This window comes from Macadamia integrifolia, chromosome 9 (genome assembly GCF_013358625.1).
Source record: "Macadamia integrifolia cultivar HAES 741 chromosome 9, SCU_Mint_v3, whole genome shotgun sequence".
Classification (NCBI taxonomy): Eukaryota; Viridiplantae; Streptophyta; class Magnoliopsida; order Proteales; family Proteaceae; genus Macadamia; species Macadamia integrifolia.
The window spans coordinates 27,175,608-27,202,391 of record NC_056565.1 but is presented as its reverse complement, the minus strand read 5'-3'; the positions used below and the strand labels follow the sequence as shown (position 1 = coordinate 27,202,391).

The 26,784-nt window shown below is 38.0% G+C and overlaps 1 pseudogene; it reads right to left on the bottom strand.

The window, feature by feature from the left end:
* Positions 1 to 9,075: 9,075 nt before the first annotated feature.
* LOC122089666 lies at positions 9,076 to 11,057 on the bottom strand (annotated as a pseudogene).
* Positions 11,058 to 26,784: the final 15,727 nt, after the last annotated feature.

Here is a 26,784-nt window from a genome sequence, read left to right as displayed (position 1 = left end):
TGGCCTAGATATAGATTCCGCTAGGAGATGGTTGGCCTCCTTACTGATGGCAATACCGAAGGTGGGGTTGGTCCATCTCTTCCTAGTGGATACGGAGGTTAACCTTTGCCTTAGTATGGTTTTCATTTCCCATGTAATGTATTGGTTTGCTGATTTTTTGTCTTTATTTTTTCTTCTTTTTGGATTAATAGAGCATGATCCCTGAGCAAAACAAAACCATCAAGAACCCAGAGGTCTTAGTATATGCAAAAAATTAGTAGAATGACTTGGCTAAGTTGTTTACTAAGTGTATAAGAACAAGAAAAATGCCAAATGAATGAAGAAGCATTGTAATTCCAATTTATAAAAATAAAGGGCGATGCTCAAAGCTGTAATAACTATAGAGGAATAAAACTTATTAGCTATACTATAAATTATGGGAGAGAGTAATTGAAACCCGCCTGAGGCAAAAAACTTATATTTCGGATAATAAAATTGGTTTGATACCAAGAAGGTCAACCTCAAAAGCTATTTATTTGCTCAAGACACTAATAGAGAATGTAAGGAGGAACACCATAAGACCTTTATTGACTTAGAAAAATCTTATAATAGAGTCCCTAAAAAGTGAATTTCGTTAGTGTTAGAGAAGAAAAGTGTTTCATGTACATATGTGGACATAGTTAAATATATGTGTAATGATGTAGCGGTTAGCATAAGAACTGCGTTGGGGGGGGGGGAGAGGGGAGGAAAGGGCAGTGAATTCACCCCCCCCCCCCATTATAATTGAATTACATCAAGGATCAGCTTTAGGCCCATATTTTCTTACACTTATCATAGACTAGTTGGCTAGAGTCATTCAAAATTAGATCCCTTTGTGTATGCTTTTTTTTTTTTTTTATGATACTGTTTTAGTTGATAAAATAAAACTAGAGATAAATACAAAATTGGAATTATGTAGATCAACCTTGTAATGAAAACTGAGTATATGGTGTATAACTTTAGTAAAAAAAAAAAAATAAACAAAACACAAACACACACACACACACACACCCACACACACACACACACACACACACACACGCACGCACCCAAGCACGCACGCGCACACACACACACACGCACAACTTTAGTAGTAATAGGATTGAAAGTGAGGTGGTGGATGAAGTAGAGTGGTGCATCTAAAGTGTTGTGTGATCAATTTATTATTTAAAAAGGATAGTTATATAACCAGCAATGTTGTATAGAGCTGAATGTTAGGCAGTGAGTAAGTGATATATAAATAAATTTAGTGTAACTAAAATAAGGATATCCAAATGGATGAGTGGTAAAACTATAAAAGATAAAATAAGGAATGAACAAATTAAAGCATCTCTGATACATGATAAGTTGTGAGAAAGTCATTTGAGGTAGCATGGACATGTGTAGTGGAAGCCTTTCCAAGCTCCAGTATGTAGGAATAATTTGATTCAGATTGAAGGAGCTAAAAGAGTCAAGGGTAAGCCTAAAATGACTCTAAGAGAAATAATGAGAAAAGACAAGCATAACTTATGACTAGTAACGAGTACAACTAGCTAAATGGGGAAACGTGATCCATGTAGCTGATCCCATTTAGTTGAGATAAGGCTGAATTTGAATTGAGTTGAATTGAGTTTTTACGATATCTTAGGAAGGTGCTAGAGATGGGTGGTTTAGCTTCCTAGACTACCTATGACCCCATCACCCAGGTCGACCTAGGTGTTTAGTAGTTTGCCAATTTCTATGTTCGTGAGTACATAGCAACCAATGAAAAAGTAATTATCACATACAATTGACATAATAATTACCTCTTGAAGTGTTATATTTGTCCATTTTTCCTATTAAGACTCTGTTTGTTTCAACAGAAAGTGGGTGTCAATTTGCAGCATGAATTTTTATCAGACGAAAACCGAGCAATGAAAAATCAAAATCAATCGGAACTGATTATTAATAGGTTGGTTCTAGTCTTAACCATTATTGATTTATATTTTAGAATCAAAATCTGATCGAATCGATTGACTGGTTAGAACCATTAGGTACCAATTATGGGAGTTTATATATGGGTGTGTAGTTTTTTCACTCACCAATCACTCTCTTGAGCCAAGCATACTTATTTTAAAATGGAACACTGAGTCCATGGGATCTATATTTTATCTAATTTTATTATAACTTTTTTAGGTTAAAAGTTTTGTGCACAGCTATGCACTATGCATGGTCACGTGCAATATGTGGGATGGAGACAATAGGGGGTCAAAATGACCATGTGTGATCATGCATGAACCTCTTCCCCATTTGTTTATGAGCCCAATATGCTGAAAACTATTTTATTTGAACCCCATTGACTAGCGTTGTAGTCTACGAAAAGATTAGGAATGGGGGCGATATAGGAGCCAAAACCAGAACCAAACACCTTATTAATTGATACTAATTCCAAGGTTTGACATTAGTTTAGTGGTACTTTTTTTTTTTTAACAGGGTAATTTTATTAAGAAGGGAGAAACATCCAAATAGGAGAGAAAAAAAAAGAAAAATACAGCTGAAGCCACTAGGCCAACTTGCTGTCTCCACCTTCGGCAAAGCCATTAGCAGAGAAAGCAAGCAAGCGACCTAGCAGAATCTAAATCTGTGCATATTCGCACCATCATTCTGAAGCTCTGCTACAATGCGATTAGGAAATACCACTAAAATCTCAGACAGGCCAGATTTAGAGGCCTTTTTAGCTAGAAAATCTGCAATGGGGTTAGCTTCCCGAAAGCAGTGAGTTATTTTCCAAGAAATGGATTCCAAATAATGAAGAAAAGAAATCCATTTTTGGAGAGCAAACCAGGGGATCTGCCTTCGTTGAATCGCAGACACCACCGACGCCGAGTCTGATTCTATCCACACATGTGTCGCATTATGAGCCTATGCCATTGCAATCCCTTCCAATACCTCTTCAAACTCAGCCTCGTATATCTTCTTAATACCCAGGAAAATGCTAAAAGAGTCACAAACCTGGCCTTCACTGTTTCGCGTCACACCACCTGCTCCAGCTTTACCAGGGTTACCCAAGGAACTACCATCCACATTGATCTTTATCCAGCCAGGGGCCGGTCTACACCAGTGCACCTCAAGGGGTGGAGAAGAATCTGAGGGAGTAATCGATAAACCCGGATTCCTATAGCATATAACATCCGAAAATGCCTTAACCTCTTTGCATGAACCGCCATGACATAGAATCAGCTCCTGTCTAATGGATTCAAAAATAAATTTAGCCTGTCTTGCCTTAGCCTCATGCCTTCTTTGATTTCTCTCCCACCATAGATGATATGTAATTATCAGAACTCCCATCTTCCATAGCTTTTTAACCTTGAGGCCAGTAGCTCTTCTCTTCCACCATAGCAAGAAGCTAGCAATCGAGACCTGGTTTTTCCACTGAATCCCAAAACAATTAAAAAAATTTCCCATATAGAAATAGCGAAGGGGCACTGAAGAAAAATATGATCGATATTTTCTTCGGCCATCCCACAGAGATAATAGCAAGAGGCCAAGTAGACACCTTTGCTTTTAATGATCTCGTATGTAGGAAGCTTACAGTGAACCAGCCGCCATCCAAAAGTAGAATATCTATGGGGTAAGTCCTTTTGCCAAATTAATGAGGCCCAGGGCACCTTAGGCGACTCCTTTCTGATGACCTCCCAGGCTGACGCCATGGAGAAATTCCCCATAGGCGTTAAAGACCAAATGCTTACATCTTCCGTCTGCACACAGGGAATTTTAATCTTTTTTATCTGATTAAAAATCTGCTTAAGCAAAGGAGCATTTACCTCTGGAAGATGCCATTGTCCCTCTCTAATAAAATCTACCACTGTAGCATAAGTGATTAGAGAACTGGAATTATCTAAGTTGATCTCCTCCATTATAGATCTCTGTCTCCACCATTTATCCTTCCAAAAATTAGCAAGAAGACCATTACCAATAATCCATCTTTCCTTGTCGTCCACAAAACTCCACATTTTTTTTATTCCTGAGGCAATTGAGAAGGGGTGACAGTCTCTAAGAGTTCTTCCATCTTTCTTGACAAACCTAGCTCTGAGAAAAGAAGCAGCAGCAGATTTCTCCTTTCTCATTCGCCAGACAAGTTTGCAAAGCATGGCCTCGTTAGAATCTCTAAGCCTCCTTATTCCCAGACCCCCTTCCACCTTTGGCTTGCACAAGGTGTCCCACTTGATAGTGATCGACCTCACCGTGTCAATCTTCCCTGTCCATATAAAATTCCTCATCCATCTCTCCATCAGAGAAATGAGGGATGTAGGCCACCAGTAAACTGAGAAACTATGGCTAGGCATTCCTGAGATAACAGTTTTTACCAATTCCACCCTCCCCGCCATTGACAAGAGTTTGCCTTTCCAACCTGCCAGTCTACTCTTAACCTTGTCCATGATCAGAAACAAGGCCTCCTTCTTTATTCTTCCCTTGAAAATTTCCACTCCAAGATATTTTGTAGGGAAATTACACACCGGGATGCCCAGAATGTCAGAGATGCACTGCTTCCTGGCAAGAGGGATTTTTCCCATGAAGAGTTTGCTTTTTTCCAAGCTCATACATTGGCCTGAAAATTCCTGATGTGTAAGCAAAAAATCTTTTAAATTTCTGACATACCTCATAGTGGCATTGGAGAAGATAAAAATGTCATCTGTGAAGAGGATATGACTAGGGGTAGGGACGCCTCTTGGACCCTGAAGTGGCTTCAATTTATTCATGTGAATCAAGGACTTAAGCCCTCTGGACAAAACTTCTTCCGCAATAATGAAGAGTAAAGGAGAAATAGGGTCCCCTTGTCTTAAGCCTCTCTCGACATCAAAGTACCCCTGCGGACCTCCATTGACCATAATTGATATCTTAGTCGATATCAATATCTGATGCAGTCACGTAACCCATTTCTCAGAGAAGCCAAACTTACGAAGAACCAAAAACAGGAAATGCCACGAAATAGTGTCATAAGCTTTTTTAATGTCAACTTTAAGGCCAAGACCACCCCTTCTTGTAGAAGCAAAAATCATATTAGCAAGCTCTGATGCCAGACTGATGTTCGAATGAATTAACTTCCCTTTTTGAAAAGCCCCTTGCTCTTCTGAAATCAGACGAGGAAGGAACTTTTCAAGTCTCATAGCCATCACTTTTGATATGACCTTGCAAAAAAATTCCCCATGCATAAGGGGCGGAATTTGTCCAGAGAGGAAGCACCTTCCATTTTAGGTATCAGCACCAAGAAATTGTTGTTTATCCCTCTAGGCATATGACTAGAGCTAAAGAAATAGCAAGTTGCAGAACATACCTCCCTTTCAACAATATTCTAGCATCTCCTAAAAAAAACTCCTGTAAAGCCATCTGGTCCTGGAGCCTGGGTCGAGCTCCCATATTGCCTTCTTTATCTCTTCATCACCCTGGATAGAATCCAAGAAAAAAATGTCGTTTGTTGAAGAACCGTGGGAATGCAGTCAAGAAGGTCCACATGATCTATAGTTGGGGTAGCTTTGTGGAAATCCTCATAAAATTGCACAATGTAGTCTCCCAACTGGTCGCGACCTTCCATAATGGTCCCATCTTGTTTCTTGAGGCATCTAATGGTATTTCTAATTCTTTGCATTTTTGCAAACAAATGGAAGAATCTAGAATTCCTGTCCCCCTGCTTCATCCATCTGATTTTAGTCTTTTCTGCCCATAGCTTTTCATGCAAATCCAAGGCTTTAATCAATGAAGTTTTTGCATCTGCTTCCCTAGCAAAAGAGTGGTCATCTAACCCGTTGGCTTCAATGTCTAGCTGCACCTGCTTTAAGTTTTTTTTTTTGCATCTTCAAGAGCTCTATCAATGTTTGGAAAGGAGGTCTTAGCCCAATTTTTCAAAACTTCTTTTAATTTTTTTAGCTTGAGCATGAGGACGAAGATAGGGTTCCCTGAAATCCATTCACTCCAAGATGAGTTAACCACATTCCCAAAATCTGGATGATCTATCCAAAATTTGTGAAACCGAAAAGGGGCATTAGTCGGTCTCCGAGACATGGCCGAAGTGACCATAATAGGGGCGTGATCCGAGGCAATTCTATCAAGGACTGTTTGAGCACAATCCTGAAATCGAGATATCCATTCGTCATTACAGAAGCTTCTATCCAACACTACGCGAACATTACCTCTGCGGCGGTTGTTGGACCAAGTAAACTTCATTCCAGAAGAAGGCACTTGAGCCATTGCACAAGCATCAACCATGGCTCCAAATTCAGCTGCCGACCCCATACTGAAGTTGCCCGGCCCTCTCTTCTTATGAGATTGCAAGGTTGCATTAAAATCACCCATTATTGCCCATGGAGTAGGGGACTGAGGAGAATCAGCCATCAAATTCATCCACAAAGATCTTCTTCCAGCTATAAAGCTACTCGCATGAACGAAAGAGATCTGAGCAGTAATTGAGTCCCATGTAATAGTAACCGAAATATGCTGCTCTGACTCAGCAATAATTGTAGGAATATTTAAATTCCTCTTCCAAACTATCCATAAATTTGGGACGTTTCCGACCTGATTATTATGAATAAAATTGCAACAGAATCCTAATCTATTAAAGAATAAATTAGGGAAATTAATTACCTCGATCATTGGCTCCGCAATGCAAAGAATATCAGGATCCTTCTCTTTCACAAGGACACGTAAGGCGTTCTTACCAGAAGCCTTCTTCATACCTCTGATATTGCAGAAGAGCAGCTTCATAATGTCACTTTTTGGTATGGGTCTGATGAGCCGACTTAGCTGTCTGCTCCTTTTCCATAATAACTTTTCCCTTCCAAGCTGCCGCCTCCTCTGTGCGGTTTAACGCATTATCAATAGCAGAAACCTCTGGATGGTGAACAATAGCACGACCTCCCACCAACTGGGTGGGAGGAAGGTCCTTTACAATATGCTCTGACACCACCCCTTCCTCACCTCTACCACCTCTGCCACCTTTAGTTGTTCCTCGACCAGCATGACCTCCATGTAATTAATTTTACGTCGAGGCCTTAAGTTCCAAGCTGCAAAAGATTCCTCCAAGTGGGTTTCAGCCCTTGGATTAGCATCATCCTCACCCTGATCACTTCCTTCCAAAGATTCTATAGATTCCTCGTCGGAGACCGTATTGATGTGGTCCGACCCATATTCACCCTCGCCCAATGGATTATCCACCATAGTTGGCTCTAGATCCACCCTGCACTAATTAGTGTTAGAAATCGGCTCTCCCAAATCCTTTGAAAGGATATTCCCATAGTTGGAAATATTCTCTTTTTCTAAATCAACCACAAGATCTCCCTCCACAAGGCAATTCATATCCCCATTCGCAGTTTCCATAACTGTAGGAGAGAAATATTCTCCTACCAATCTGGGACTCCTCACACGACTGGGGCTGGCAGGTTTTGCAGACGACCCTTCTCTCCCAACTCCGGCGAGGCTACCATGTACATGGTCATCTGCGACAAAGCTGCCATTATTCTGGGCAACAGGCCTTCTTTTGTCCCTCATATCTCGGCATTGGTTGGCCATATGGCCCAGTTTCTTGCATAAGGTGCATCTTGAGAGATCGTCCTCATACATCACCCGCGTTTGAACCAGAAAATGATGTTTGTACCAGGTTTCCTTCGTTCCACTTGGATGTCCTCCACCCTAGATCCGACCAACTCGACCTCGACGAGGACTCTGCCGTAGTTGCCCATGGTGCCATTCAATGTTCTGCGATCCAATGCTACAGGCCTCCCTGCGGCTTTGGCCATCGTTAGAAGGATTTTTTCATGCCAGTACTCCATCGGGAGCTCAGGGAAACGAACCCAGACTAGTTTAGTTTTAGTTTGGGTGTGATTATCATGGATACTAAATTCTGGCCTCCACCTCTGAAATCTAATCATTTGATTCCCAACTTTTATGGGTCCTCGCCTCCATACCGATGACATATCCCCTTCCCTCTCAAATCGGAAGAGAATGAAACCCTTCCCTAGAGGAGCAAGGTTAACCTTCCCCTTCAAGTTCCATAACTTTGCCGAATCACGACAAATATCATCCATGGAGATGAACCTGAAATTCACCCTTCTGGTCAGGGAAAAAGAGAACGTTTGAAGTTTCTCTTCATAGGCCTCTTGTGGTACCACCACCATGGTCAGAGGCCTTGTGCGGATAGGCTCTGGAAGGTCATCCACATTTGGCAGCACCTTCTTTGACACAGCAGATAGGATCGACGACCTTCAGCCTCTCCTCCAGGTCATTGTCCCGCCATTGCTGCACCCTCCAGAGGCCTGAACTCCTTAGGCATTCTTTCTCTAGGTTCCTCGACCCTGTCGGTCTTCTCTACTGGCGCATAGCCATGGTTGGGAGCAAGGCTCCAGAAATCAATGATCAGCCGTTGTTTACTTCTATCCGGTGGCCGGCCTCCGGCAGGGACAAAAATTTCCGGCCTGGTTTCCAATCTCTCCTCTTCCTCTCTCATCTGTTCAACTTGCTCCTTAGTTCAGTGGTACTTTTCTAGTCCTAGCTGCATAAAAATTCTCTATGGTGAGGCAGTGAGCGGAATGAGATCCAACAGCTAGGGTGCAAGTCGGGGCTCTCTCAGCCTTTGAATCCTCACTGCCACTCACCACTAACCGCAGAGGATCTGAACCCATCCTAACTCCAAAAAGGTGTAATATCTGTCCCAATTAATCGAGACAATCCCAACTAACACCCCTAGCCTGAATCACAAATTCTATTGCCATTGGAGGGAAGCAAAATCCCATAATAAAAACTCAAACTCTATTTTTACTCCCTTATATTCATGTGAAGATAATGATTTTTATTATTAATATTATCAAATAACACATCAAAAACTCGACAACTAAATCAAGAACCAGAAACCTGAGATATGTTATCCTATTCCCTATGGTATAAGGTAGCTAACCAGTGAAAAGAAAATGAAAAAAATGATAAAAGTCTTTTTAATATCAAAGTGACAAGGTTTATGCAGAGGCATGGTCAGTCTGTATAATTGTCACCCATCAAACAAATTGGTCATTGCTTCCTTTGTATCAGACTCCACCGCTTAGTCATCAATTTTCATGCTTTTGGCTTGTTGCAATCCTTATTAAAGAGCCTTAATTTCCTTCTTACATTTGATCTTGTTCCTGCACATTAAAATCCAAACACTACACGACCACAAAACAACTCAAGTGAATTCTTGAGATCCAGCTTATGATGCCTTAGGACATGCTTGGTTTGCATTCTCGAAATCGAACATGAGTCCATAATGCGTTGTAAAGTGAGAAAACATCCAAATTTCAGGGTCAGGCCTCCATTTTGAATTTTTTCCTTCCTACCACCCCCAAAGTTTGGAATATACACTCCAAAACAGATACAACCTTGATACATATTGGGCTCAGGTAAGGTTGAAATTGAGTCTTAAACTCTTCCAATCGTCAACTTAATTATCATGTGAATCATGATTTTAAAAAGGGTATCAGATCGGGCTTGTGGAACCGGCACCCAAGGGAGGAGGCTGTGGGATCGAACCCTATCGTATGCATTGTGTGAGTTAGTGTGTGTGTGTGTGTGTATGTATGTGTTTTCTTATTTATTCTGTACCCACCAGTGAGTTGCCCAGATGGTTAGGGCGAACTGGGGATTGTGTAGATTAGGCGCACGGTCTCAGGTTCGATTCCCCATCTGTGCATTTACAATTTAAGTGGAGATCATGGCAGTGGGTTACTGTGCTAGTCTCCCCGAGGATTAGTACACCTTGGTTAACACACAAAAAAAAAAAAAAGTATCAATCTATGGATTTTGATAAGAATTTACTGAGGGAATTTTGATCTATAGAATCAAAATTTAATATATAACTCAAAATAAAGTTTTCAGCTTATTTTTTTTACCTGGAGCAACATAGCCAATAGATCCTTTTGTCCCAATGGTGCTAGTTTGAGTTCGAGATGAATTGTCATCAGTTTCTAATGTAGCCTCGCCAAACCAAAATCACTGACATGTGCAGTCATATCACTATCAAGAAGAATATTGCTTGGCTTCAAGTCACAATGAACAATTGTCGTACAACAATGGTAATGAAGGTAATCCAATGCAGAAGCCACATCAATTGCGATGTTTAGTCTTTGAAGAAGGCTTAAATTCCCTGAATGACCATGTGTCTCCATCGGCAAATGCAACCAATCATCTAGACTCCCATTGGGCATGAACTCATAAACAAGGGCTTTGAAATCTCTGCCTTTGGAATCAAGACTTGAACAGGAAGTTAAAATCTTGACAAGATTCCGATGTCGAATGTTTCTTAATGCTTCACATTCAGCCATGAAGCTCCTGTAAACTATTGGATTTTGAAGGTTGAGCACCTTGACTGATACAATGGTTTCATCTTGGTCGATAATCCCTTTGTATACAGAGCCAAAACTTCTGGAACCTATGAAATTATTTGAAGAAAATCCTCCACTAGCTTGGAAGAGCTCTTTTTAAGAAAGCTTTAAGAGCTTGTCACCTATTAATGGTGTAGATGGAGGTTTACTTTTTGATTTGCTTATCCAATAAAGAGTAATAAAGGAAGATATCAGAAGTAAACCAAGAACCACACGGATTATTTCCAAAACAATTCTAAAAGCATTGGACTTTTCTTGTTTCATAGGTCCACAGTTTGTGCATGTTGGAAGTTGTAACTTTGCCATTCCCCCACAAAGCTTATCATTTCCATTCACAAAGATTACATTTGTATTTCCAAAGATTCCTTTTGTTGGTACCTCCCGCTCAAGATTATTGAAGGGTAAATTCAAACTCTTCAATGCTGAAAGTTTCTCTAGATCTTCTAGGATTTGTCCTGATAAGTTGTTGAGCGAAAGATCTAAATCTTGAAGCCCCTTCAAAAGAGTAAAAGATTGAGGAATGGTTCCTTCAAACAAATTAAGCCCCATATTAAGATGTTCCAAGCTATTACAGTCACCGATGGAGGAGGGGATTTCTCCAGACGGATTGTTATTGGAGATATCTAATAGAGAAAGACTCTTCAAGTTACTGATTTCAGTTGGTAGGGAACCGTCCATAGAATTATAAGATAATTCAAGAGATATTGATAAGGAGGAAATAAGAAAGAGTTGTTTGGGTATTGAGCCTTGAGCTTATTATCAAAAAAGGTTAGAAACTATAACTTTGGACAATTTCCAATACTGGAAGGAATGCTTGCATTAAAGTTGTTGGATTCTAAATGGAGTTTATACAAAAGAGTGAGATTGCCTATAAAGGACGGCATTTGTCCTGAAAGTCTATTTTCATCCAAAAATAATCTTTGAAGCTTCGGAAGTTTCCCTATACCATACGGAATATTACCTTCAAGAACATTCGCCTCCTTGCCCAATCTGGTTAAGTTGATGAGATTCTGAATCCCATCAGGAATGGTTCTGGATATTTGATTCCTTCCTAAATCAAATTGTGAGAGCTGTGTTGATAGATTGGTTTTAAAGTAGGGAAGGGGGCCCTTAAAAGCATTTCTGGTTATGTCCAAGCCCTCTAAATTTGTACAATTGAGCAACGAATTTACAAAATCAAGATCATCAGCTTCTTCCTTTGTTCCAAATTGATTTCCACCAATAAGGAATACTCGAAGGTTTTGAAGATTTCCCAAGTTGTTAGGGACTGATCTAGTAAAATTGTTCGTAGCAAGACCAAGTATTTTGAGTGTTGACATGTTGGAGATGGAATCCGGAATACTCCCCGAGAAAAGGTTCTCTTTTACTTGTAGATTTTGGAGATTTGGAAGAGTGAGGCCTATGTCTCATGGAAGACTCCCATGCAGTTGGTTTGCTACTACAGAAATAACTTCAAGAGATGAGAGATTATAGAGTGAGACAATGAACTACCAGATAGCTTATTTAAAGCAAGTCCTAGAAAGTATAAGTTTGATAGCCGACCAAAGGATTCTGGAATGCTTCCCTGCAATTTATTTCCATCTAGAGAGATTAATCTGATGGAGGAAATGTTCCCAAAAGAGGTTGGTATTTCTCCTGTCAAGTCATTATAATTAATAGAAAGTATCTCCAACTTTGGAAAAGATGTAATTACTTCAACTGGAATCTTCCCAACGAGATTGTTATAAGAGAAGTGAGTTTCTCTTAGATGAGAACAGGTGGCTAAGCTGGTAGGAAGTTCTCCTTGGAGACTATTGTTGGTGAAGTAAATTTCTTTGAGTTGAATCAGATTACCGATCTCTTGGGGGATTCCACCTTGGAACCTGTTGTTCACAATGTTGAGAGAATGAAGAAAAGTGAGATTCCCAATGGAAGGAGATATGTTCCTAGCCAAGCCCTTCTCTTGTAAATTCAATCTGATAACTCGTTGTTGATGATGATGGCCACGTGTGATCCCTGCCCAGTTGCAGAAATGGATGGAATCATTCCAAGAACTTAGTGTTGATCATAAATTTGATTCTTAAACTCTAACAAAGCAAGTCGATCTGTCTCGTTCCCTATGATCCTTCTACTGGTGATTGATTCTACTAACCTCATGAATGAGCTCCCACCAAAGAACATAATGAAAACTAGAAGTTGAAGTGCCATCAAAATCAAATTCTGAGACACAAATCGAGAAACCATTCAATTTTGAGCTGCGGTCGGTTTAGCTACTCTATTGATGTCTTTGAGAGAAGAAGTATCCTATTTGAAGGATAGTGCTAAGCTATAACCATAATATTCCACCAAAAGATGGAACTTTGAAGCCAAGTCTTAATTTCCTCTTATTATTTACACCATTAGTTATGATGGATCCATGAGATGCACTTATGAATCATCAAGCACTACAATTTGCCCAAAAACTTCTTTATTCCGATTGGGGACCAAGGGATCTTGTAATAATGACTCTAAATTCTTAAATATTTTCTAAACTATTGATGTTTCTAGGTTGACACTGAGAGGGGGGTGAATCAGTGGTTCCAAAAATTTTTTTATTTGCAACCCAAAAAAACTTCCACTGTGCAGTTCTAGATTGGCCAGGGCAATCCCGTAATTATCAATCACACAAACAACGACACGTCCACTTCACACCAAAATGTGGCTGGGTCTACCAGACAATGTCCCACCACTCTGCACAACACACACTTCAAATATATGTAGAAAAATAAATGCTAGACAATAACACCAGATATACGTGGTTCAGCCAGAGTGTCTACTCCACGGAAGAATACCCATATAGGGTTTCGTATTTCCCCAATACTCAACTTTTTCAATCGCTACAACGGTCCAGGAACCTATCCCTACTTCAATCTGAGATGCAACTCAGACAAGGGCAACAACCCCACACCCTAGACAAGCCCCAACTTGCTAGGTTCACAATTTTAAATCAATAAAATAAAATCCCAACCCAATACACCATTGATCTAGAGTTTCTCAACAATAAACACTTTAGAATACACAAATAGGGATTTCAGGTATGGGTTACCTCAGCCTGTGTAAACCTTGTTGATGATTGCTTGCTTAATATATAGAAGAAGAACTCGCTCAACCTACTGATGCAATGATCTCCATCAACCAATTAAATTGAGAATACTTGTAATATGAACTTCCAACAATATGCAACAGTAAACAATGCACCTTCTTTTCTTCTTCTTCAAATCAGTAAAGATAAACCGAGAAGAAACCCATATAAGTGTTGCAGCAACAGAAACAATCTCTTCATCTCCCTTGATTTATTTTAACATTGAAGAATAAGAGAACTCCCCTTCTTTCTCTGTAATTTTCAGCTGCACCGACGAAGTTCTACAAGGTTCTGCTCCAAGAGTGTATTTATTCATCTGATTGAAAACCTTTCCATGTTTCACAAGAGTTCAATAGTGATCGGCAACAAAGAGTTCATTAAGCCACGCAAGTAAGTAAAGAGTCCATTGCAGACTTCAAAACTGTCTTCCTTTTCTTCTTTTATTATTTTTTATACAATCCTTCTCAACCTCTCTAATCATACGCCAGTAGTTGCTGCTACACATGAAACAACTTCCACAAGATCTAAAATTCTGTTGGCTGATTTGTTCTCTTAACGGAGATCTTTGTTGACTCCAGAATCCATGTAGAAGTGAGCTGCAGATGTAGCGCGTGGACTGTAAGACAATAAAACCTTGTTTATCTCAGCTTATGAAGCATGCAATCTGAACCCATATCCTTGTTGGTGTTAACCACGACAACTGGTTGAACGGGGCTGCATAAAACTCTTGCTACGGTCTCTATTATCGCATGTGATGATTGCAATCCTGCTATAATAGTGTTGCTGTTCACATATGAGACATTTAGAGTTCTAATAGGACTTTACTTCTTTTTCTTTGGACTAGCAATAGCTTAATTTATGCCATATCATCATACTGAAATTTACCAACCGGGCCCAACTCCAATTGCTTAATTGCTTCATCATCATATGGTGCTATGGTGCTTTGCTGATTTGTATGGGTTGTTGTACTATATCAAAACCAAGAGATTGTTGACATGTGTCCATGCACTCCTTGTTGTACTATAACTCTTGCTGTATATTTTTCTTTTTTTAATCAAAGATGTTACACATTCAACCTTGCTGACTCTATTACACATACTGCTTGCTTACGACATCAAACTACCTTTCTTATCCAATAAGATGCCGAATTAGATGACTAGGACTGATATAGACTAATTAGTTCGACAATGAACCCAAATATTGAACCCATAATTCAGAGCCAACTCAAACATCAATCTCAATACCGAATCAGAACCACCACACTATTGCCAATAATGACAACACTTGATCCAATTTCCCAACAACTATATATAACTTTCTCTTTGGATTTTATGTTCCAAACTCCCAATTGGGATCCAGGGATTCAAGGTTTGATGTGGTGGATTAGGAATCGATTTCTACCTTGACTCTTTTTAAGTCACTACCCAAGTGCCTTCTCCACCTCAGTCAGTGATCAATCACTGTTTAACTCTTTGGACCTTTTCTAGTTTCTGTAGTTCAACAATTTTAAACGAGAATATCTTTATGGGTATTAGTGCTCCACTCCTACACCATAAGGATTTAGGCTCCAATTCCTATATCAATATGGATTTAGTGCTGCACTCCTTATATCATATTGAGTCAACGTTATTCAAGGCAAGAAGAAAGAGTTTTAGGTTTTTATTTGCTAAAAAGGAAAAAATAGAAATTACAAAAAACACTGGACTAGTCAGCTAACATTTCGGAAAGGAGGTTCCCACCTTTGACATTGCCATCAACAGAGACACCTTATCGGGATTAACGAAACATATATTCGATATATGATTTTTTTCCTAACAATAGGTCATAGGCATTCATTGTATATATTTGTTTAAACGAGTAGTTTGTCCATTAAGGATATCAAAATTTTTTGATGAACTTTTTTCCTTTCTAAATTATACTTTCAGTTTTTATGAATACTTGATGGCACATTTTCAATTTGTGTGCAGTAAGAGTAAAGCAACTTTTAGGCAAGTTGTAGTACTTGATGGAAGCGTAAATGCTATCATCCACTCCCATAGATACATGTTCCCTCTAAGTAGTTGGACTACATTCTTCTCGTCCACTTTTAAGGGTTCTTAACTCTAGTGCTATCACACACAATGGACCTATGAAAAAATGGTTAACGAATTAAAATCTACACGTGGCATCCTAAGTGGACCCCAACAACCGTAGGAGTAGAATCTCTCTCTCTCTCTAAAGAATATGTTGAAAAGAAAGAAAATTAATGTTGCAAAGAAAATAAAGGGAAGGAAAGCGAACGAAAATGAAATAAAATTTAAAAAAAAAAAAAAAAAGGGATAAAAAGCATGAATATGATTTATTCATAAGAGGGGCTAAACTGATATCATAATCAAATTTTGGGAGCAGATGCAAAAATAAAAGAGGGAGCGATCTGTTAATGCCTTCCAGGAAAGAATTTAAAGGATAGTGCTAAACAACAATGGTAGTATGCCATCAGACGCTAAAACATAGAATTCAAGTCTTTCCTCTTATTAATTGGACAATTAGTCATAGTAAGTTCATCAGATCACACTGTTTAAAAGCATAAAGTCATGATCTGGATTGATCCCACTGATTCCGATTTATAATCGACTTAAAAACACCATAACCCTAATTTTAGTATAGAATCGACTCAAATTGGGTTGATTGGAATCAGGATTTGCCTTGGGTGATTTTGATTCAAATCAGATCGGCCAGACCAATTTTTGAATCCATGGATTTGTGAGTGTTTACTTCACGTGAATTTTCCTTTGATTATCTTCATTGCCTTCAGTAAAGGTTGAATGCTTTTCGTAATTATCAATGTAGAAATTTGAGTGATTCTATCAATTGCATACCAAGCATTAATTTTGAATGTTTTGAGTCTAGCTATTTGGAACCCCACACACATGACAAGAGAGAGTGTCTCTCCCAAGTTTTCCTTCTTCTCTAACCAGTGTGGGACTAGACTTTGTGAGAAGTTTTAGCTCATTACGACTCCATAAATGCTAAAGACAAAATAGAAAAAACACTTTTGAGAGCAAAAGCAGAAATTTAAAAGAAGACCATTTGAAAAGACTGAAAGACTAATTTCAAAAGGAACACTTGAAAAGACAAATTTTACCATAGTTTGAAATTTAAATTCCAACATTTACTCCCATAGAATAAGTTGCCTCAGTTCTATCAATTCTCATTATCATATATAATTCTGACTCTAATAAATTCCCCAGGAGAGCTCATTGGGCTCCGTGGGCAAAGAACCTTTCATTGCCGCATTCAAAGATGTCAAGACATGAGATTTATGTAAATCCACCAGTAATTCTAAAAGAGAGCTCAATGGGCTCCATGGCGTATGACCAAAAAGAGAACCAAAGCCACAGGTAAGAGCTCAATGAGCTCCAACTTGGAAAACCCCTTTCCTTGCCTCATAGCAATGGAAAGATCAAAAGAGATGAAGAATTGAGAGAAAGGTGAAGGAATAAAGGAAATTAAGTAACTTACATCAGCCATCTTTCTCTAAGGGGCAATGAAAGGTTCTTTGTTTGGAAGAGATATGGTACTCCACCTCAGGAAGCGAGATCCCGTGATCAAACCTTCGTTACTACACCTAACTTTTTGGGGTCACCGTATAAGAGTTTCTGTCTCAGATTGATCCGATCCTGTGTAAGTGGTATCACAGTAACCCTAGGGACTAGTTGGGTCAAAGATCTAAAAATCCTGGAAAAAAAAAACTATAAAAATCTTTTTCAAGCAAACCTTCATCAAAAAACAAGAGAATTTTGTATCACTCTGAAAGAGAGCTCTTAACTCTAAAGGGCTTTTTGAATCGCCTTAATTTGAGGCACCTCTGTGTAATTCTTTGTCAGTGCTGGCAGGGGAACTCTACCCTAGTTCACAACAACTAAAATTCTAGGGAAATTAAAGAGCTAATAAGGTATATTTTTAGCACCAACTGTGATAGCAGTTGCCCGATGGGAATCTGAACCCACAAAACCAAGCCGAAACCTTTCTTATCTGATCATCAGTTCAAGATATTTGAGCTACAGGAGCCTGTGTCCGATGTATCAGTAGTATTGCATGCTTCAAAGGGTTTAAATGGATTAAACTTGAATAAAGAAAATTAATTGAGCTATAATCATTTGACTCCCAAAATAGCATTGTCCACAGTAATCAACTCTGCCAGTTTTAGCAGCCGATCTCGAGCCTAGATAGAGGATGAAGGTTAGTGTATCAAATCGGCAGCTGGTACCCAAAAAAAAAAAAACCCATTTTCTATGAATTCTAGTACATTATATTTTTATTGCGTCGATCTCATTTGGAATAAGGCTGAGTAGTTGTTGTAAAACCGAGTATTAAAAACACGAAAATTGTTGAGTATAGCAGACATTTCTTGGCACACCGCACATACTAGAGATAAAACTAACTAGAAAATTCTAGAAGCCCCCGCCCCCCAAGCTGAACTATTTAAGTCTTTCTCGGCTCTATTAGGTCATATGTGCATCCAGAAGTTTAATTATATATGATGTAATGCCCTGACCCTATTAACCTTGCACAATATTATCATCTTTAGCTCATGGGCCTCAATGCTTTAAAACGCGTTGTGCCATTGATCGTTGTTGTGAACGAATCAAAATAAACCCTAACTAACTATGAGATAATGGTAAGAAAGGATCGAACCCACAGAGAACTGAAAGGCTAAATTTACTAAGATTGAGATAAATGTTACTTTTAAAATATAATTTGTAAAATTCAGAGTTCAAATTAAAACTAAGTAAGTCAATTAACAAATATGTGAATTAATGAGAAAAAGCTATCCTCAGGTCTTGAATCCGTTTTGATATTATTACCTAATCTCTAGTTCAAATTTCGATTCACTGATACTACAAGTTCCAATGCAACCACAAAAGTATAATCTTTGATTACCCTAAGCATAACCTATCATGTCAAGCACTGTCGTCTATCGCTTTTGTTTAGCACGCTTAGTTTGATTGGTTAAAGGCTATCATTAGTGTTCACCAAAAATCAACATAAAATATCATTGTTTAAATAAAATAAATGAATCCTACCAAAAATAAATAAATAAATAAATAAATCAAAGAGACAAATATTCTAAATTAATTTAACTATTAAAAACATCCACAAAGGAATGGGTCTTTAACATCAAACAATCAAGTATGCATCACAACCAGTAATTAAATAATAATAAATCAAAACTTCATCTAGACCTAAAGATAAAGAGAGGACTTAGCCTCTCATGATGCGAATGAACGAAGGACACCAATGATGATAGTGGTGATGAAACCTCAGTTCAGTGGCGGATTAGGAGAGAGGGAAATCGTGTGTGATGTGAGAGCGTTTAAGCCTAAGAGAGAAAATAGGAGAGAGAACCGAGAGAGATGGTGAGGGCGTGAGAGGGAGTTGTAAGAGGAGATGGACTTGTGAATGTGAGAGAAATCGTGGGTAGGGGAGGGAACCATGTAAAGGAGAGATAATTGGGAGAGAGAATCGTGGGAAATTCTAAGCAAAGGAAGAATTGTAGGAAGTGGAAGTGAGCTGTCCAAGCGGGAAAAGGAAAAGAGAGAGCTCGTGAGATGGGGGAGATGGAACGATTAGAGAAAGAGATGAGAGAAGATAGGGGAGATGTTCTAAGAAAAGTGGGAGAGTGAGACTCCTATTCTATTTTGGACAAGGAGAGAGAAGGATGAGCGAAAGTAGGAGAAGGAGAGAGAAAGAAAATAGGAGAGGGACGTGTGAAAGAGAGATTTTTTATTTTATTTTATTTTTTCTTCCTTTCTTTCTTGCTTTCCTTCTCTAACTCAATCTCCTATTTTCTTTAGAAAAATCATTTCTACTTTTGGAATCCTGCAATTATAAAATATCACATTTTGTAGCCACATTTGTCATGAACATCAAATTAAAATTAACAATTAAATAGTAATTTCATGAATAATTATGACCCGATCACAATGTTAAGAAGGCTAGAGGTTATCAACTAACCCAGTAATTATCCCCTTAGGCGATGTGGGACTAAAGTTTGCACACCATCGTCAATCTCCCAAACACCTTGGTACTAACCGTATTCTTGATGGGGATACTTCACCGATCTCCCAAGAGGGTCTGATACTTGTCGTATTCTTGGATGTCATATATGACATAACAAAACTCAATTCCATAAAACATTATTGATAATGCTATTCTAAATAACAAGTTTTGCATTCAATTTCAATATAATCCTTTCCAATCCCAGGTCTTTAGCCAGTTCTATCTCAACCTTATTCCAAATGGGTTTAGTACTTGCATGCTTCAAAGGGTTCAAATAGATTTTTTTTTTTTTCGGAGGAAAATAATTTTGAGTTGAATTTGGCAGAAGGGAAAATATATGTTGTTACTTATATTGTATACTTTCAATAGTTTTTTGGGAATTTCAAAAAATTATTTTGCAGAATTTGTGGGTCTTTTGGAAGGAATGGGATACTGCATGACAAAGAAGGTGGACTGCCTTTGGATTGAATTGAATTCAGCAGCAGTAGTGGTTGATGTTCATTTCACAAAAAATCCATGGTGGGTTTTACAACGCTGGTATGCTGTCCAGCATTATCTTAAAAACATTATCTGGAAGACTAGTCATTGCTTCAGGGAAACAAATGCGATTGCTGACTTTCTGGCCAAAGAAGCAGCAAAATCAGGACAATATCTGCTCAAAATATTGTTCTTCCTAGACACATGATGGAGGAAGTTTATAATGATGCTGTAACAACGCCTCGTTATAGGTTTTGTTACAATGGTTCTCTAGGTTTCCTGCTGATGGCAATGTCGAAGGTGGGACTTAGAGAATGAATTTTTCTATGATTTTATGTACATGATGACATTGTATGTTTTCTTGCTTCTCTTATTTATAAAATGGAATCTTTAGCCAAAAAAAAAAAAAAAAAAAAGCACTTACATTAGTTGTCCTTTGAAACAATGAATCTCTCTACCATAGTACAGATATTTTTCTAAATGTTCCTGTTGGATAATTATGAGTGTTATTTGCTAATATCGGTCTTAAATAGAAGCTTTTTTTTTTTTTTAAATTAGAAAAAAATATATAACTGCCATAGTAGAGGTATTTATCTAAAGGTTCCTGTTGGAGAATTATGAGGGCATTCAGTAATTTCAATCTTAAATATTAAACCTTTTAAAATATTTAAAAAAAAAAATGCACCTGGTGGGATTCGAAACCACATTGCCAAGACCGAAGCCCTCAATTATCCATTTAACAGTTAAATTGAGCTACAGGGTGGTGGATGAGCTTAAAATATAAGTTTTCTCTTTCATCTGCAATTTGATTTCAATTCAATGGTTTTATTAAATAAATCTTTTTTTTTTTTTGGGTAAAACATGATCTATTGAGTGATTAAATAAATTTTACTTCCATAGAATAGAAGTGGGGTTTGGGTTTTATTTTCTCTCAAAAGACCTTACTTACGGGTGTTATACCCCATTTGCTTCCCTTTAAGGCTATGTTTGGATGTAAAAAAAAATGTGAAGTACAATATTAGACAAAAATTGTGATGACACAATGATTGATTCAGTGTCTATCTCTCTCAAATTCTTTTGTTTTGTTTTTTTTTTTTTTTTCCTTAACATCCACACAGCGTTAGTTCCACCCCTGAATCTCTTTACACTGGCAAGGCATTTGATGGGAGTCTGCTTTTGTCATACGTATATGATGTTATTAGTTCATTTGACCTAAAAAAATTACACTATTAGGACCCACATATATATTATGATAGCATAGGGGCATGCTAGGTCCAATGGTAAGGTATAAATGTTGTGACTTACAGGCCAAGCAATAGAAACAGTCTCTCGACATTCTCAAGGTAAGGTCGTATAGTTCTCGAACCTCGCACATGTGGAAGCCTTGTGCACTGAGTACACCATTTTTAGTAGTTTGATTAGTCCATGAATATTGACACTCATCGAAACCAAGCAAGGGATGAACCCAATGGAGAATACTATTCAGAATTCTTTTGTAATTAAGCTTTGAAAAAAAAATAAGATAAATATCATGAGAGAGATATCTAATGGCGATTAGACGAAATTCCGAGTTTAATCCCATGTTTTATAAATAGTTTACAAAAGAATTTTGAATATTATTAAGGGAAAATGTTTTCTATCCTTGAGTGTAGGGGTTGCGCCCAAACACAAATGCGGATGAAATGACTGGCCCGCCTCCCATTGAAGGTGAAAATGCTTACCCTATTAATGCTTCCAAGTGCACATTCTCATTGGTCTCCACACTAGTACTGCCCTTATACTCCCAGATAGAAATCATCTTTTCTATTATTAATTATATTTTTCAAATCTTTAAAATTATTAGATGGAACGATGGATCAGAAACTTCATTTGGAATGGGGATATTTCTTCTCATAAGGCTATTACAGCTGAATGGAAGAATGTCTGCAAGCCAAAGAAGGAAGGAGGTTTGGGTATTAGGCATCTCAGAGAGGTCAATCTTGCTCTTCTTGCCAAGCTGTGCTGGTTCATCAAATCTGATCAATCAGTTTTTGCTTCTTTTCTAAGAGACTGTTTTATGTGCTGATGGTAATCTTAAAATGTATGCTCCTTCCTCTTCTATTTTTCCTAGAATAAGGAAGGTATGGGATTTTGTTTCTGAATCAGAAAGATGGATAGTGGGGAAAGGAACTTCCATAAAGTTTTGGTATGACCGATGGATTGGAAATAATAGAATTATTGATACTATTGATAATGTAAATCTGGTTCATCAAGACCTATCTGCCTTGGTTTCATATGTCATTGTTGATGGTAAATGGGAGTCGCCACAAGTGGATTCTCCTTTAATGCAAAGCATCTATGATCAGATTTCTTCTATCAACCTTCCATCATTTTTGGTTGAAGATAGGCGTGTTTGGACTTTAACTGAACCAGGAAAATTTTCAGTTAAATCATCCTAGGAGAAGTTAAGAAATAAAAACCTTGTTAAGGGATGGTGGCTGCAGGTTTGGCTGAAGGGCTTTCAACCAAGGCACTCTATTTTCAGTTGGCGGTTTATTCATGGGTGTTTGCCAACTGATGATATGATTTCCAAGAGATCTATTCTTATGGCTTCAAGATGTAACCTTTATCACAAGCATGAAGAATCACTCATCCATCTCTTCCTACAATGTGAGTATTCTGTGCATTTGTGGTCTTCCTTCTTGATTGTTTTTGACCTGTGCTGGGAGGGCTTTCCTTCTATTGAAAATCTATTTTCATGGTGGAAGAGGAAAGAGAATGATGTTTATTATGGTAAGATCTAGATGCCTCTTCCCACAATTATTCCGTTCCATATATGGGCTGAGAGAAACAGAAGAAAGTTTGATAATCGGAGTTTGCCGACAAACTTTGTGGTGCATTATATAATGAAAGACATTAAAGATTTCTCCTTCCTTGTTCTTGTGCATATCAAGTCAATGGCTGATCTCCCCATTTCAAAGAATCATAATATTCATAGTTCCACAAGACAGCATCAAATCACACCTTGGAATTAACTTGGGAGGCACCTCCAAGGGGTGTCTAGAAACTGAATATAGATGGATGCTCTATAGGGAATCCAGGCAGCTCAGGCGCAGGTGGTATTATAAGCAGTGCAACTTCTCAGATGGGTTGTTATGCAATCTATGAGGGAATTGGAACTAACTTCATGGTTGAATTTGCTATTTTATTCCATAGAATACAATGTGTATATTTGAAGGAAATCAAGAATTTGAAGATAGAATGTGATTCTCAGGCAGTTGTTTCTTTTATCAAAAAACAGAACATTCCATAGTACTTTTTACAAAGATGGTGGTACCACAAAGGTTACTTGGACAGCATAACATGTACCATATCTCACTACTATTGGGAAATAAATACCATAGTGGACAAGCTAGCCAAGCATACTGCTATTTCTCGTACTTCTAAGATTTGGGATGCTTCTCCATCTTTTATAAATTATGAGCATGATTGGGACCTTCAACATAGGTCTAGATTTCATTTTATGTAATTTTCATTGTTTTCCTTGGTTTGAACCTTTTTTCTGTTTTGTGGCCATGCCGAAGATGGAAAAGAGGCTTGAAGGGTATTTGTATCTTTAAATTTAATGATTATTAATATACTTTTGCTGACCTTGAACAAAATATATATATATATATATATTTGTTTAGTCTAATTAGTGGTCAAGAATCTTTATATATGTTGTTTCATCGGACTAGGATGGCAATAGTAATTATTTATATATACATATGTTCATGATGTGATATTGTTACATGGAGCGACTAAAATGTAATAAAACTATTTCTTTGAGGCTTACATGTTATATCAAACTTTAAGTGTCCTTGTAAATATGCTTTTACAATGAATCCCTCTGCCATAGTGGATATGCTTTTCTAAAGGTTTCTGTTGGACAATTATGAGGGTTATTTGATAATTTGAACTCTTTAGAAACTTTGAAAAAGAAAAAAAAAATTGAAAACTAACTAAAACAACGCACCTGGTGAGAGTCCAACCCACAAGACCAAAGCCAAAGACCTCAATTGATCAACATTTCATGTAATTGAGTTACAGGTGGTGCTTATTTATTATTTGAGAGAAAATAAATTACACATAAATGAGATGATTAGATGGAAATTAAAAGTTAGATCACACAGCGCCTTGTGGGAGTGGAAGTCTAAGGGTGTTAATCGGTTCGATTTCGGTTTAAATGGTGCGGTGCTGTTCGGTTCATATTTATTTATCTGAAACCAAAACCGCACCATTTATTAAACGGTTGCACTTTCTAAAACCACAACCGTTTAGTAAACGGTTTCAGTTCCACGGTTTTTAAACAGTTTCGGTTGCACTGTTTTAAATGGTTTTGGTTTCGGTTTATTCCATACTGTTTCTAAATGGTTAGCAATCGGTTTGCTAGTTTATTCACATATTTACTAAAATTTGTTTTTGGTGATAAATGATTCAATCTTGAGAATGTGAAATGAAGCCATTATGTTTTGTTAAAACTAGGGGTGTCAACCGGTCGGGATGGGCCGGTCTCGGTCGGGCTTAATCGGGCTTGACCACTTGGAAGCCTTGCACCGTGAACATCCTTTTAAGTAAACGGGTTTAGCTTTGGGGGACATGGTATGGTTAATAATCGGGCCGGTCGGTCTTGGGCTTTAATCGGGCTACCATAAACGGGCCTTAATCGGGCCTTAACCGGGCTATAGACCTATTCAACTTTAAACGGGATTTAAAAGGGCTTTAAACGGGTCCTCTTTAAAATTGTTCCAATATATGTGCTTGAAGAGGAATACCAGAAAAATGAGGCAAAGATGGGCATAGCAAAGAAAAATATCCAATAGTTAAAATAAATTAAGCCAAAGATGCGCAAAGTAACTAAATTATTAATGTACTCGATCTTTAACCCCACGAAACTTAAATCAATTAAACTATGCCTACACAACCCAAGTTTAGTAAATTCAAATTAATTAAACTATGCATAAAAAAGATGAATGTTCATATAACAATTACTACCATCTAAATTTTATATATCACATACCCTTAGGACTAAATACAAATAGTATTAAAAAAATAAAAATAAAAATACAAGTAGTATTAAAGGGGTCGGGCTAGGTCGGGCTTAAAGGAGTCGGTTCAAATCGGGCTTGTAAATGTGCCAGGCCGGTTGGGCGCCCGTCGGGCAAGGTGGCTACACCGTGTACTACCTATTTATAAATGTGTCGGGCTTGATCCCGACATGTTTATTAATCGGGCCGGTCTAAGTAGTGCCATAAACATGCCGGACTTGGTCAGGCCTACTGGTGCGGGCTTGGAATTGACACCCCTAGTTAAAACAACCAAACAACTAAGTAAAAGAAAATATTATAGTGAGAAAGTGAAATGCAAACAAAGTTACAAAACTATTAAATAATAACGGACATTGGTAGTAGTGGTGGATGATGCTAAAGTAGGAGTAGAAAGCTCTGAAAACACATCTTCCAAGGCTTCAAATAATTCCTTTTCATTTGTCTCAGCTATATACAATTACTTAGAATATGAATCTAATGTCCAAAGAATTTCATATGAGGTTAAAAGAAAAAATATTACCTCCAAAAGTCGCATTGTATATCCAATCACGTAGGCATTTTCACTTTAGGTTTTTATCTTTTTGGAAATGATATACCGATTCTGCCCCTACCTTATTTAATCATTAAATGGGTTGATCGGATTGGTTTTGACGGTTTAAATGGTTTGGTTTTCACGGTTTCAATTCAGTTTGAAACCAACGGGTTAAACGGCTCGATTCGGTTTCGACCCATTTAGCTAATCGGCCTGAAACTTGAAATCATAACTGAACCATTTACTAAACAGTTTTTGTAGTTTTGGTGTAAACGGCTTGATTCGGTTTGGGTAAATGATTTCAATTTCAAATTCACATCCTTAAGTGGAACCCACGAAACCAAAGCATCAATTTATGACTTAAACTATAGGACAAAGTTTTATTTTACCAGTGGCTGAATGATAAAATGGTCCAGATGTGACCCCATCACTCTCCACCTCTTCCCACCCCACCCCACCCCACCCCATTCCATTATATGTGGTGAATCTTAGGAAATCTCGGTGCAATAAGTTTCCTCTTTTAGATATGTAAACTGAAATTTTGACTTACTCCAATAGAATAGAAGAAGTGGGTTTGCGGTCCTCAGGATATCCTGGTCAATCCTTACCTCCAACAGATGTACCACTTTTACTATGTAAATTTTATTTATTCATTGTCCTGTTAAAGGCATTTCATAAAAAATTCTTGTTTATGAGATGGTAAATCTCTATGGTATTTTTTTTTTTTTCTATGGCAAATATACTATGACATTCATGAATGTCATAGTATATTTGCAAGGTGTTCTATTGAGTGTGTGTTTTACTTCCTCAATCTGATTGCAAACTCTATTTTAACTTCGTGTATCTTTTAGCTCAAAATGGTAGGTCACTTGAGGATTCCTCAAGAGATGGTTGTGTGAATCAAATAATTTCCCCAGGAGAGCTCAATGGGCTCCGTGGCGCATGATCAAAGGGCGAATGAGAGCCACAACTAAAAGCTCAATAAGCTCCAATTGGGCGAACCGCCTTTTCCGTCATCACAGAAAACGAACGAACAGAAGAGATGAAGAACAGAGAGAAAAGAGAAAGAAACCAAAGAAAGGAAATGATATCTGCCATCTTTGGTAGAGGCACATAACCTTAGTTCTCAACAACTAAAAATGCATTGAAAATAGCTTGAGTGGTCTGAGCACCAACTGTGCTAGCAGT